We start from the raw sequence: 13,808 nt of genomic DNA on the forward strand, positions 1-13,808 counted from the left end.
TGAATGTCAACTGTAATTGAAAAAACTTAAAAGACTTACAGTTAACAACTCCCCATAGACAGAGTTTTTACTCAGCTTTTTACTGTCCCACTCTTTAATCCAAACAGATGACCAAAGTTTACTAAATAACTGAGGAAAGCCTTTAACCTGAAATGAAGAGACCAAATAACAACACAGGAGTAGACCGAATTAATAAATGAAACAGAAAGAAAAAAAGAAAAGAAGGGAGGAGAGGAAGAGAGAAAGCAAAGGAATGGTCAGAAATCTCCCATAAAGCAGAACAAAAGTTTTTTAAAAATTGAAAAATATTAGAGCATCAATCCAGAATGTCCAATTAAAAATAAATTCCAGAAAAGGAAAAGGGGGAAAATGGTAGGAAATTATATCTAAAAAACAATACTTTTGTTTCTGGCAACATAGTGAACTAAATGATGTGTAAACTTTCCTTAACAAACATCTAGAAATCTTGTATAAATTAAAATAAATATTCTCTCGAATGCTGAGCGGACAAGAAAACAAAGTTTTCAGCTGCTATGGAGGAATTTGTCAATATAAATAACCAAAACGCTTGGCTTTTAATGGCTCTAAAGTGACAAGAGACAAGGCTTAGGGAACCACATGAAGTAAAGAGTTGGAATTGAGGCTCCCACCCCCTTTCACACATTCTCACTGAAAAGATGGAGTGGGGGGTGGGGAGGAGAGACCTGCGGTAATCAACCACCAGCAAAGAAAAGACAAGAAAATGTCTCTATCTTGCTCCAGACTCTGGAAATTTAAGGTTAAAAAGGATTTCCTAAAAAATTCTTTTTTAGATTCAGATTATCACAATGTCCTCCAACTAAAAAACAACTCACCCAGACACAGCAAAACACTAAAAATAAAGAGATCTTAAGAGCATGCAGAATGCAGAGAATGACACCAAAGGGACAAGCAACAAAAAAGACAAATAAGACTTCAAATCCAATGTCATTAATTACCACACATATGTTTTCTTCTAAAAGTTCTCTAGTTTTAGCTCTTAAAGTTTAGGGTCTTTATTTTGAATATGGTACGAAGTAAGGTCCAACTTCATTCTTTTTAATGTGGATATTCAGTTTCCCCAACATCATGGGTTGAAAAGACAATCCTTTCCCCCATTGAATGGTCTTGGCACCCTCATCAAAAATCATTTGCCCATGTATGCAAGGGTTTATTCTGGGCTCTGTATTATATTCCACTGAAATATATGTCTGTCTTTATGCTAGTATCACATTGTTTGATTACTGTAGCTTTGTAATAAGGGTTGAAATTGGGAAGTGTGAGTCCTTCAGCTTTGTTCTTTTTCAACATTGTTTTGGCTTTTTGGGGTCCCCTGAGATGCTATTTGAATTTTGGGATGGATTTTTCTATTTCTGCAAAGAAACATCATTGGGATTTTGATAAAAGTTTCACTGAATCTGTATATCATTTTGTGTTTACTGACATTTTAACAATATTTAATCTTCAAATCCATGAAGAAAGGTTGTCCACTTATTTGTGTCTTCTTTAATTTCCTTCAGCAATGTTTTCCAGTTTTCATTGTACCAGTATTTTACCTCCATGGTTAAGTTTATTCCTAAGTATTTTATTTTTTTCATGCTATCCTAAATGAAATTGTTTTCTTAATTTTCTTTTCTGATTGTTCCTATGCTAGTGAATAGAAATGCAACTGATTTTTGTGTGATTTTTTTCATCCTGCAACTATAGTGAATTTATTAGTTCTAACAGGTTTGTGTATGTAGAATCTTTATGATTTTTACATATAAGATCATATTGTCTGTAAACAGATAATTTGGGTTCTTTCTTTCCAATTTGGATGCCTTTTCTTTCTTTTTCTTGCCTAACTGCTCCGGCTAGGACTTTGAGCACTATGTTAAATAGAAGTAGTGAACGTGGACATCGTTATCTTGTTCCTGAACATGGAAGAAAAGCTGTCAGCCTATCACCATTGAGTACAACATTAGCTGTTGGCTTTTCATATAGAGCCTTTATTATGTTGAGGTAGTTTCCTTCTACTCCTAGTTTGCTGAGTGTTTTTATCATGAAAGGGTGTTGAATTTTGTCAAATGCTTTTCTGTATCAATTGAAAATACAAACTTTTTAATAAATGGTGCTGGGTAATCATTTTGAAAAAGATAAAATCATATCTATCTCATACAACACCCAAGGATAAACTCTAAAATGATTAGAGATTTAAATGTAAAAAAATGAGACCAAGCAGCCTTCAACTTAACCAAGTGACAATGGTAAACATCACCAATGATAAAACATAACAACACGATGAACCCCTTGATAAAACACCTAGTGAAAAACAGAAAGATACAACAACACTTTTTGTGGTGTTTTTACCAAAAATGCATAACTGCACTCCAATCAGAGACAACACTGGACAAACCCAAATAGAGGGACATTGCGAAAAATACATGACCAGCATTCCTCAAGTGTCAAAATCATGTAACAAAGAAAAATTGAAGGCTGTTAGAGAACAGAGATGACTATGGAGTAAGAACAGCTAAATGAAATGTGGGATCCTGAATAGAATCCTGGAATAGAAAAATGTCATTAGTACAAAAATTGGTCCAATTCAAATAAGGTCTGGAGTTCAGTCAATAACGTTGTACCAATTTTAATTTCTTGCTCTTCATAATTACACTATGGTTATGTAAAATGTTAACATTAGGAGAAATGGGCTAAGGGATATAATTAAACTCTGTACAGCTTATGCAAATTTCCTGTAAGTCTAAAATTAGTTCAAAATAAAAAGTTTTTTTTTTTACAAAGAAATAGAGCAATAATTATACCATTAAGAGTGATAACCATCAAGTGAAATAAAAGTAGATATGGTTAACGGTGGTTTTACCATTCCATGCTGTTCGGAGGCAGAATAGTTCCCTTAGGGAAGAGAGGTTCACAACTGAAAAGGGACACTGGGTGCTGGTAATGGTCTGTTTCTGGATCCAGGGTGCTGGTTACACAGATGTTAGTTAGCGAAAATTAAGTGCAATTTTTAAATCTATCATCTGTCAATAAAAAGCATTTTTAAAATATGGTTTTTACCTCTGGAGAGTGGGACAAAAAATATGAGGAAAACTTTTTAGAAAATTTTGTAATTGGTAACAGCCGAATATTAATACAAGAAGTCAGAAAGGCAAACTTGAGACCCTAGGCCCAGAAGAGTCTAGAAAACACAACTGGCCTACTTTATTTCCTCATCCTTAGCACCTGATCTCCTATATGCCTCTTGAGGAAATGTGCAATTTGTGCAAGATAACCAAGAACTAAGACTAAGAGTAGGGAATGTCTTAATAGGGAATATCAGACACGATAAGATTCACACACACCGAGCACTAGAAAATGTAAACTGTGAGAGTTTACGATATTGGACATAAAATTTTTCAACAAAACCTGGTTACTTAAGATACATGCAGATTAACCATGCAAAATTCATCAAAGTTGCTATTAGTCACAACATGAAAAATTACTTCATCTTCTGCATTATTATAGGAGGTCTAATAAATAACTAGATGGTGGGTTGAAAATTACTCTACCCTTGAGGTAGTTAAGATGATAAAAAACAATCATAAAAAGTGTTACATGTATTAATATCAATAAGTCAAATTAATGCACTAGTTCTCTGTTTTCACTAAAGGCCAATCTGAGTCAAATCGTTTCTTTCCGGGGTGAAATACTAGAGTGAATTTTACACAAATGGGAAAAAATATTAAATAAGTTAGAGGCTTTGCTACTATGATAAATTAGATAGGTAGGTAGGTAGGTAGATAGATAGATAATAGCCAATCTAAGCTCCACTGAGTAGTTTGTGAGACTGCTTCAATATACGCATATAACTAAAGATGAAGAAGGAAAAAAAATCCCTTTGTGCTATATTTTCTGCTTTGATAACACGGTATGTACCGTCATTCTTGTTTTTGAATACATTTATTTTCTTGTTGCATATTCAGTTGACCAGTTATGCACACAGCATCATTAAGCACAGCATCTTGGCCTATGAAATAAATGGTGCTCGTGCTCTGAGAGGAACCGTAAACACTGCCACTGTTATTTGCTATTATATTTTTACTCTTCTTACTTTTTGGAATACTTTTAGCCTCTTTTCTCTTCTTTCATCACAATTTTAAGAGCTGACATCATTTCATTATATCCATTTTTATTTTATCCTACATATATTTAATTTTTGAACAAGTCAAAAGGACATGTAGCAAATATAGACCTTACAATAAAATCAAAATATTTATGTTACCAAGACGTTAGGTTAACATCTTAAGTATGTACTTGTTTCTATTCACAGAAAACCAGTCTATGTAATAGATTCGCATAGTTCATAATCATGATTTAACCAATTAACTGAAATTCAGCTGAATTTAAGATACCACATATAACATTACACAAAAATGGTCTATTTTAAAAATTATATTAAATAGTGACACTAGTGAAAGGATGATCAATCAAAAACAATGGCTAATTTTCAAATCACTCACTTATATTTGAATGAATTCACAACACACTACAAAGAAACCCCAGAAATTAAACAACTAAGAAGCTCTCAAGACTTTTAAGTTCTTGCATGAGTGCCGAAGGCCTAAGACAGTAGTTTAGTAATGTAACATAGTGGAGTGGCTAGGACTAATCATACAGATTCATTTCTGAGCCCCAGCTCTGCCATTACTGTCTTTCCAGTCCCAGTAAAGCAACTTGTGTCACTTATAAAAAGAAAAAAATCATAAACCTATGTCACACTTTTGAGGAGGATTGAGATCTGTATAACCTAGTAGGTGTCGGGTAAAGTAAGCCATTAGAAATTCATTATGAATACAAAGTATGCAGATTATGAATCTTTGTCTTGTTACTTAATCCTAGAAAATGTTTTTGGGATTTTGTTTTTTACGTTTTGTAAAAATGATTTCACTTTTTTTCAATGAGCTGCTTATGCTAATAGTATCTTCAGAACCTTACTTTCCTTACTTATCATTTCTCTCATCTCGGAATGCATTATGGGGAAGAGGGTTTTGTATATAGTGACCCCTTTCTAAAAAGTCCTATCTTATACTGTGTTTCCCCAAAAATAAGACCTAGCCGGACAATCAGCTCTAATGCATCTTTTGGAGAAAAAATTAATATAAGATTCAGTCTTATATTATACTATAATATATATATAGTAATATAAGACTATAGTAAAATAAGACTCGGCATTATATATTATATTATATTATATTATATTATATTATATTATATTATATTATATTATATTATATTATATTATATTATATTACATTACATTATAGTGGGTCTTATTGTAAAATAAGACCCGGTTATATTACATTATATTATGTTATATTATATTATAGTATATTATATTATATTAGACTGGGTCTTATTGTAAAATAAGACCCGGTTTTCTTATATTATTTTTTGCTCCAAAAGACACCTTAGAGCTGATTGTCCGGCTAGGTCTTATTTTGGGGGAAACATGATAGGATGGAATTTTTCACAGAGTTTCAGTTTATGTTTGTTAGAATGCCTGCGAAAGTAATGTACTCTGTTACCTTTGAATACTAATTCATTCAACTTAATACATAATCGGGCAGGCCTGGTGGCTCCGGCGGTTGGAGCTCCATGCTCCTGGCTCCGAGGGCTGCCGGTTCGATTCCCAAGTGGGCCAGTGGAATCTCGACCGCAAAGTTGCCGGTTTGGCAACTCGAGTCCTGCAGGGGATGGTGGGCAGCGCCCCCTGCAACTGGGAGTGAGCATGGCACCTTGAGCTGAGCTGCCGCTGAGCTCCCGGATGGCTCAGTTGGTTGGAGTGCATCCTCTCAACCAGAAGGTTGCCGGTTTGACTTCCGCAAGGGATGGTGGGCTGTGCCCCCTGCAACTAACAATGGCAACTGGACCTGGAGCTGAATGGCACCCTCCACGGCTGGGATTGAAGGGACAACAACTTGACTTGGAAGGAAGTCCTGGGAGTGCACACTGTTCCCCAATAAAGTCCTGTTCCCCTTCCCCAATAAAAAAAATCTTTAAAAAAAAAATACATAATCACTAGGCAAAAATTTTTTTCCTACTTGTAAAGACTTCAGAACAAAACATGTATTAATTAGTGCACAGTATACTTAGCTGACAGCTTTTCCAAACTTCTGTTAACCTGGAAATCATTTGATTGACTACCATTTGTTAGTTGTATAGGTTCTTACAGCCACTGCTCATCATCCTCATCTCTCTCCTTTGAACAGCATTTAATAGATCCTTTTCATTTATACGTAGTTTTATATCACACCACAATTTCAAAGATGCTGTGAAAGAAAACTAACAGATTGGTTTTTTAATTGTCCATTCTCAAGTGGACTGTAAAAAAAAAAACTGGTGCTTCCAGTTTTGATTAAACATTTTATTTTGGCAGCTTTGAAATACATACTGTTTTACCACATTTATATTATTTGTTATTTTGCAATTTGATTTAATTTAAATAGAACTGAATTAGTCATTTTAACAAACTCATTCTTCAGTAACAACATATTTGGCTCTTTTTAAAGTAAAAGGGCATCTGTTAAATAAACTTAGTATGCTTTCGAGTATTTAAAAAAAAAGATTTTGGGCTTCTTCAAACTACTTTCCCCACACTTAGAATTCTTTAAGGACTGAGGACTGTCACACCCCTGTATCAGTTCAGGGCCTCACAATGCCTGTAACACAGTAAGCTCTCCATATCTGTCTACTGAGTGACTCACCCATGCTTACTATCTAGCTGACAGTTCTACATCATCCCTTAAGAACAAGGAAGGTAAAAAAAAAAAAAAAAAAGTGGGTGGGGGGTGGTGAATTTAAAAGGATAGTAAACAGAAAACAGAATAAGGGAGTTGGAAAGTATTCAAAATCGAAATCTAATTAGATCATTACAGATTATTCCAATGGGAAAGAAAAGACTTGAAAGAGATACCTGCATTTTAAAAACAAAGATGACTCTGGCTGCAATGCGTAAGGATTGGAGACAGAAAAGGACTGGAAGAAGGAAGGTCAATAGTACGGAAGCTATTACTGCAGCGCAGAAAAGAAGGGAGGCGCAGACTGTCGTTAACGGCAACAACGTTGGGAAAAGGGAGCAATCGAAGTGGATTACCTTTTCACTTTAAGCATCTCTATCAAGAAAAGTTCTCTTCAGAAAGCGAACGCTGGTGCACTGTTGGTGGGAATGCAGATTGGTGCAGCCACTATGGAAAACAGTTTGGAGGTATCTCAAAAATCTGAAAATGGAACTACCTTATGATCCAGCAATCCCACTCCTAGGTATCTATCCAGAGAAATCCAAAAGTCCAATTCAAAAATCTTTATGCACTCCTATGTTTATTGCAGCACTATACACAATAGCCAAGACCTGGAAACAACCAAAATGCCCATCAGTAGATGACTGGATTAAGAAACTGTGGTACATTTATACAATGGAGTATTACGCAGCCATAAAGAAGAAAGAAATCTTACCATTTGCAACAACATGGATGGACCTAGAGAACATTATGTTAAATGAAATAAGTCAGACAGAGAAAGACAAATACCATATGATCTCACTTATATGCGGAATCTAAAGAAAAGAATAAGTGAATGAACTAATCAGAGACAGTTTTGGAAACATGGAGGAAAAACTGAGGGTTGCTAGAGGGGCGGGGGGGTGGGAATAAGGGGAACGTGAGAGGTTTTGAAAAATAGTCGGTAACCACAAGATGGTCATGGGGGTTTGAAAATTTGGGGAACGTACAGAGGGATAGTGGATGGGGGGAGGGGGGTTCACACAGTGTGAGGGATATAAATGATAAACGTCTAAGTTTTGCTTTGTCTTGTGCACCTGAAACTAATTAAAAATAAATTAATTTAAAAAAAAAAGAAAAAAAAAAGAAAAGTTCTCTTTAGATAGGATGGGGTGAAACAAACATTGGTGTCCTGCCAAAAACAATGGGCATTTGATCAATTTAATCAACGAATTAGTGAAAACCAAAGCTCAATATGGATGAGAAGATTGAAGAGACTCCCTAATTGCTCTAAGTAAACGTTCAACAAGGTATACAGAGCTCTAGATGAAATTTCCACGCAGCTGTCGGCAATTGTTTTGAAACTATGGAGAATAAGAGAGGTTGCTAGAAGACTGAAACAGGAAAATATAGTACTACTGTTCAAAAAAAGAGAAAGAGAATCCTGCCAACAATTGATCAGCAAAATTAAATGTAACTCTAGACAAGATTGTAGAATCATTACTGAGAGAAGTTTGTGAACATAGAAAAAGTAATAACCAACATTTGCTCCTGGAAACCAGTATACAGTAGTAGTACCTTGGTTTTCGAAGGTTCGAGTTCTGAAACGTTCGAAAACAGCCGACAGCTAGGCCTCAGGATCTTGCACTCAGTGGAAGCCACGTGACATGTTCGACTTCTGAGGCATGTTCGAAAACCGAAGCATTTCCAGGTTTATGGTGTTCGTAAACCGAAATGTTCATCAACGGAGACGTTCGAAAATCGAGGTACTACTGTAGCTCCATTAAGGACATGTAGTAACAGATTAATGCTCTTTTCCTGAGTTATTGAACTGATAGGATTTTAAAACTGAAGTATAGAAAAGTATCTGGTTTTAGGAAGGCAACTGTTAAAATTCCTTATATATTCCTTGTGAAAACTTGGAAAAATTTGAGATGGACAATAATAAATTAGCTGGATTTCTAACTGGCTGAACAACTTGAACCAAAGAATGAGGTTTTTTTATCAACATGAAAAGAAGCCTCTATCAGGGCAAGAGCCCTGCTCTTAGATCTACCTAGTCAATATTTTAATAAGATTGGATGACCAAATCAAGGTGTTTTTTTTAAGTTGTGGATGATAAAGGGGTTCTACGGAAACTAATCTTACCAGGTGATCTGATCATAAATTCCTAACTGGGCAGGTCATGATGGGTAATCATGCCCCCGGCATATCACTTATCTTTTCCTTAAGCAAGCCCTGTCCATTGTTTCTATGCATCTAAGTTAACACATGTTTGAAATGCCTCTTTGCAGACCCCTCAAGCAAAACCACCCTCAAGAGAGCACATAATCTTGTTAACTGTCCTGTAATCCAATCCCCGCCTTGCTTTCCCCCAACTTTGTGTAATCTTCCTTCCCTCCTTAATTCCAAATGCATAAAAGAAGCTGAAAACTCATTCTGGGAAGCAATTTTCTGTCTTCTGTCTGTTGAGATCTTGCTTCTAGGCTATCCTCTGTTTGGCTCAAATAAATTTTTATTAAAAAATCTCTATAGGTTTGGTGTTCTTACATCAACAAAGTCAACAGACTGGAAACAATCTGACAAGATAAAATTTAATCCAGATAAACATAAAGTCCCACCAAAAAAAACCATCCTATTAAAGAATTGGATATTGCTTCTAGGCTATCCTCTGGTGGCTCAGGTGGTTGGAGCCCTGTGCACCTAATGCTGAGGTCATCGGTTCGATTCCCACAAGGGCCAGTGAGCAGCACTCTCTACAGCTAAGATTGTGAACAATGGCTCTCTCTGGAGCTGGGCTGCTGTGAGTGGCTGGGGAAGCGCAAGACTCATGATACCAGCAAGAGCCAGGGAGCTATGTCTTGTACAACTAGAGTGAAAAACAACGACTTGAACCGAAGTGGGGGCAGGGGGAGAGGCGGGAGAAGGGGGGAAAAAAAGGAATTGGGAAACCATGGACAAAGCAACTCAAGAATTTTAGCCGATTAAAAAATCAATAATAATAGGTAACACACATAGCACTTAAATGCCAGAGACCATTCTAAATGCTTTACATGTATGTGTTCATTTATTCTTTATAACAACCCTATGAGAGGTGCTCTTATAAACCCTATTTCACAGGTCAGAAAACTGAGGCCCAAAAGGTTTCCATAATTTATTCACGGTCACCCAGCTAGATTGTAGAGCCAGGATTTAAACCCAAGTAGGCTGGCCCGAGTTCATCTTAACCAGGATATTATTATGGATTAACAGTGTGATGTGGTTGCCAAAGAAGCAACTCTCCTCTTAATCTTAAAGCACATGCTTTACAAGCAGAGGTAACTTACAGTCTTTTCTACTGGTTAATATCTAATTTTGGGTACCACACTTTTAAGAATATGGATGAATAAAACAAATCCACAAATAACCCATCAGTATTGTGAAGATGTTCAAATCAAAACAATAAAATCATTTTAAAAAATTAAAGACTGAGAATAGTGCGTCTAGAGAAGAAATGAATCAGTGGAATACAAGTATCTTCAAATATCTGGAAACCCACATATACAAGAGACAGTACTTGAACCAGTGAAGATATAACGTCTAGTTCAGTAAAAGAAAAAATTTTATAAAAGTTAGTTATCCAAATACCTTTACCTTAGAAACTATTGAACTATGAATCTTCTCTCCAGAAAAATATAGAAATGCATCTAAGTTTGCATAAAATTTCAAGGGTTCAAAAGTCTAATTTTAAATCTACTCATGCTCTACCCCTAGAATCATCTATCCCAGATTAAAATGGAAAGGTCAAGAATGAGGAGGGGAGTATATTTAATAATTCTTAAAATTCATTACAACTTAAAATTCTACAATCTAAAAAAACTCTCAACTCTGTGCTTTCTAGTTTCTTCTGAGATACATTATGATACATATTGCAATGAGTTTAAATATGATGACAAAGTCAGAAAAAAAGTCATTTGTCAAGCGACAATATAAACTGACTATGAGTAAGTTCATAGATAGTATGGCTTATTATCTAACTTTAAAAGAAACAGTCCTAAGTTTAAAATTAAAAAATAAGATGCTAATATACTACTCCTCAATATCTAATATTTAGTGCTCAAATTAGAAATTTCCTCCTCTTTTAAAACATCATTTTAAACCCTTCCTTTTGATCCTTTGTTCCTGGTTAACTGTTAAGACTGACAGACCAAAAAACGATGAACTAGAAGTCAGAATACTTAGGTTCTAATTCACTTGCCATGAATTTAATTTAGGCTTAGTCTGTCTCCTCACCATGTCCTAAAAACTTTCACGTATCTAAAATGGCTTTAAAAATGGTGAAGTGCTATGTAAATATAAGTAACTCATGTATTATGCATAAAACATAAATTACCAACAGCAAGAAGACAAAGCCAGTCTTTCTATCATGTTAAAAAAAAAAGGCAAATGTATATTCACATTTAAGTTCCTAATTATAAAGAACAATCTTTGAATCCTTTAGGGTATGTTTTAGTGTATCATTTTCATCCACAAATAATTTCCACATTAAGGATAAACACACCTGAACATCCAATTTCAAGTTATATTGAGAGGACAGAGCTCAGACAGTTAAGAATTTGGGCTGCAAAGGAAAAACCTGAAGGTGCCAGTGGACTACACATTTACAGGAGCTGGGGGGAAAGTCACATGATGACAAAATGGTAATTAAAGTATTACATTGGAAAATCCGTTTTCTCTTATACAACTCAAAAGAACTAGAGTTAGGAGTTTAGTAAGTCTTGAGCCTTTATTAACAAATAGAAGTGCCACATTGCTGAAACTGCAACTGTCCTGCCAGAACAGTGCTACAAACACCGTGTCTGCCATTAGACTAGACTCTAGTTCCAGGCACAAGATGTTCTAATAAATAACAAACACTCTGAGAGCCAGTACACAAGTACGACAGAATCCAGGTTCTAAGCATTTGATTTTTCTCTTTGGTGCTACTTGAGAATGGATACTGCTATTAAAGATTTATTATAGTAATAGGATAGTGATAAAGCTTTAGCTAAATTATAGACTAACCAATAAAACGGAAAAGCAACATCCACTATCAGATCAACTAAATGAGACAGGGTCATGATCATACTGTGTAGAGGACAGATGAATAACTTCAACTACATTTATTAGGTGAAGCTGATTTCAAGCCATTAGGGAAAAAGTGCCCAGAAAAATTAGGCTGTAGAAATCAAATGAAAAAAACACAAAACTAAGGTTTGGGGAAGGAAGAGAATGAGCTACTGACTTACAAAAAAGAGAGCAAGTAAGTGGGACAAGGAGTCTGAGCCCTTTGAGATCGAAGGAGGAAAAGTATCCAAAGGCTCAAAAGGAGCTTCAGCAGCGAAGATGGAACGGGATGAGCCTGTTAACTGTTTCAACAGAAAAAGAGAAACAGTACAGGGAACTTTTCTGAATCAGCATTCATAGCTGTCAATAATAAATATGCCTAACTCATGAAGTGCACTTAATATATTGTGAGCTTTGTTCCAACTGCATTCCACTGATCAGTCCATTTACTATTCGCAACACCTCGAATAGGCAAATATTACTATATTACAGATGAAGAAACTGAGATCACACAATGCAAGGTAACACCAGAGGCGCTCTGAGCGCTCATCCACTTAGCTGAACTGTCTCTCTGCGGGATCCTACAAAAACTTTTATATTTTCTGTGGACAGGGACCTTGGCTCTCTAGAATTTCTCAAAGGAGTCTGGGCCCAAAAAGTAATCCTCTACTTTAGAGAAAAGTTCCTTCGTGGGGCATAGGAGGTTCTTCCAAGCGCACCAAGCTTTGGAACTCAAAAACACCTGGTAAAGACAGATGGGGGTGTGTGGGTCATGAAAGGGGGGGGGGGGTGGGGAGTCAGAAAACCAGACTTAGAAGCCACCCTTCTCCCCTGAAGAGACCGAAAAAGTAAAAAGCAGCCCTCCCTCTACTCCACGAGGCATGACTCAGGGACGTTGTCTCCCCCCAATTTGCAAGGGTGGGGGTGGAGGGGCTCTGTGATTTCCGACTCTCCTCCAGACAGTCACGGGTTACTCGGGCAGGACAGGGAGAACGCGTGGGAATAAACAGATAGGACTCGGAGTGACGAGGGGGCCCCGAGGCGCAGGGAGGGAAACCTGCCCAGGAGCACGCCGGGCCGGGTCTAGGGGCCCTCCGCACACGGGCCCGCGCCTTCGCCCCAGGCCTTACCGCCGTGCGGCTGCAGAGGACGAGGCGGCCACGCAGGGCTGTTCTTCCGAGCCTGGGGTGCCCGTCCTTGGCGGGGGCCCGGTCCCGATGGACTCACACTCGGAGCGCGGCCTGCCCAGTCCAGATCCTGGAGGGCGAGGCCCCGGGACGCCACCGTGCGCGCGCCCTCGAGTCTGCCAAAGAGAAAGGGTCAGGGCGCGCCCCGCGTGCCGAGAAGCGGTGGCGGCAGCAGGCGAGATCGCAAGCGGCTTCGTCCGCCCTCACCCGCCCATCCACTGCCCCGCTTCCCCCGCGCGAGCTTTGGCGGCGGAGCAGCACGGTGAGCGCCGGTTGGCCCGCGGGATGAATGACGTCAGGCGCCGCTCCCATGGATTGGCCGGGCCGGCGGTGCGTGCAAGGAGTAAACAAACCCCGCCTCCAGGTTTCCCAAAGAGAGGAGGGGGCCGCGAGGTGAAGGTGCTGGACCTCAAGCGTTCTGCCCCTGCCCCGGGGCTGCGCAACGAAGATTCCCGGTCGGTCCCCAGCAGTGACCAAGGCACCACGCTCGCCAGCAGCCTCCTGGGCGGGCTACAGGCCTGAGGCCTAAAATTTATAGACACGCCCTTCGCCCCCTCCACTCCCCAGGGCTTGCGTGGGAATCTTGACTTTTCCGTCCGCCCCCACCCCACCCCCCAGGCCCAAAGCAGGGAAACCCCGTCTCTCTTAGAGCGGAACTAAGATGATTACATCTCCGACCCCAAGCTTTTGATGGGTTCCCCCCCTCACCCCGCGCCCCCGCTCTGGGGATCAGCGAGGAAGGGAATAGGGAAGAGTGACTGTG

General features: G+C 38.3%; 1 protein-coding gene across 6 annotated transcripts in view; it reads right to left on the bottom strand.

Annotated features, from left to right (window-relative positions):
- Positions 1-13,294, bottom strand: part of TFDP2 (transcription factor Dp-2) — a 180,239-nt gene extending 166,945 nt beyond the window's left edge. For 2 of the 6 annotated variants that reach the window (XM_019747140.3, XM_019747137.3), the window contains exon 1: positions 12,989-13,292. The gene's annotated coding sequence lies outside the window, so the exon portion shown is untranslated. Of the gene's footprint in view, positions 1-12,988 lie in introns of all 6 variants that reach the window. The other 4 variants (XM_074312941.2, XM_074312940.2, XM_074312942.2 and 1 more) reach the window with 3 other exon arrangements.
- Between the last annotated feature and the right edge of the window lie 514 nt (positions 13,295-13,808).

This window comes from Rhinolophus sinicus, chromosome 5 (genome assembly GCF_057876585.1).
Source record: "Rhinolophus sinicus isolate RSI-liver-muscle chromosome 5, RSI-T2T, whole genome shotgun sequence".
In the NCBI taxonomy this organism is placed as follows: domain Eukaryota; kingdom Metazoa; phylum Chordata; class Mammalia; order Chiroptera; family Rhinolophidae; genus Rhinolophus; species Rhinolophus sinicus.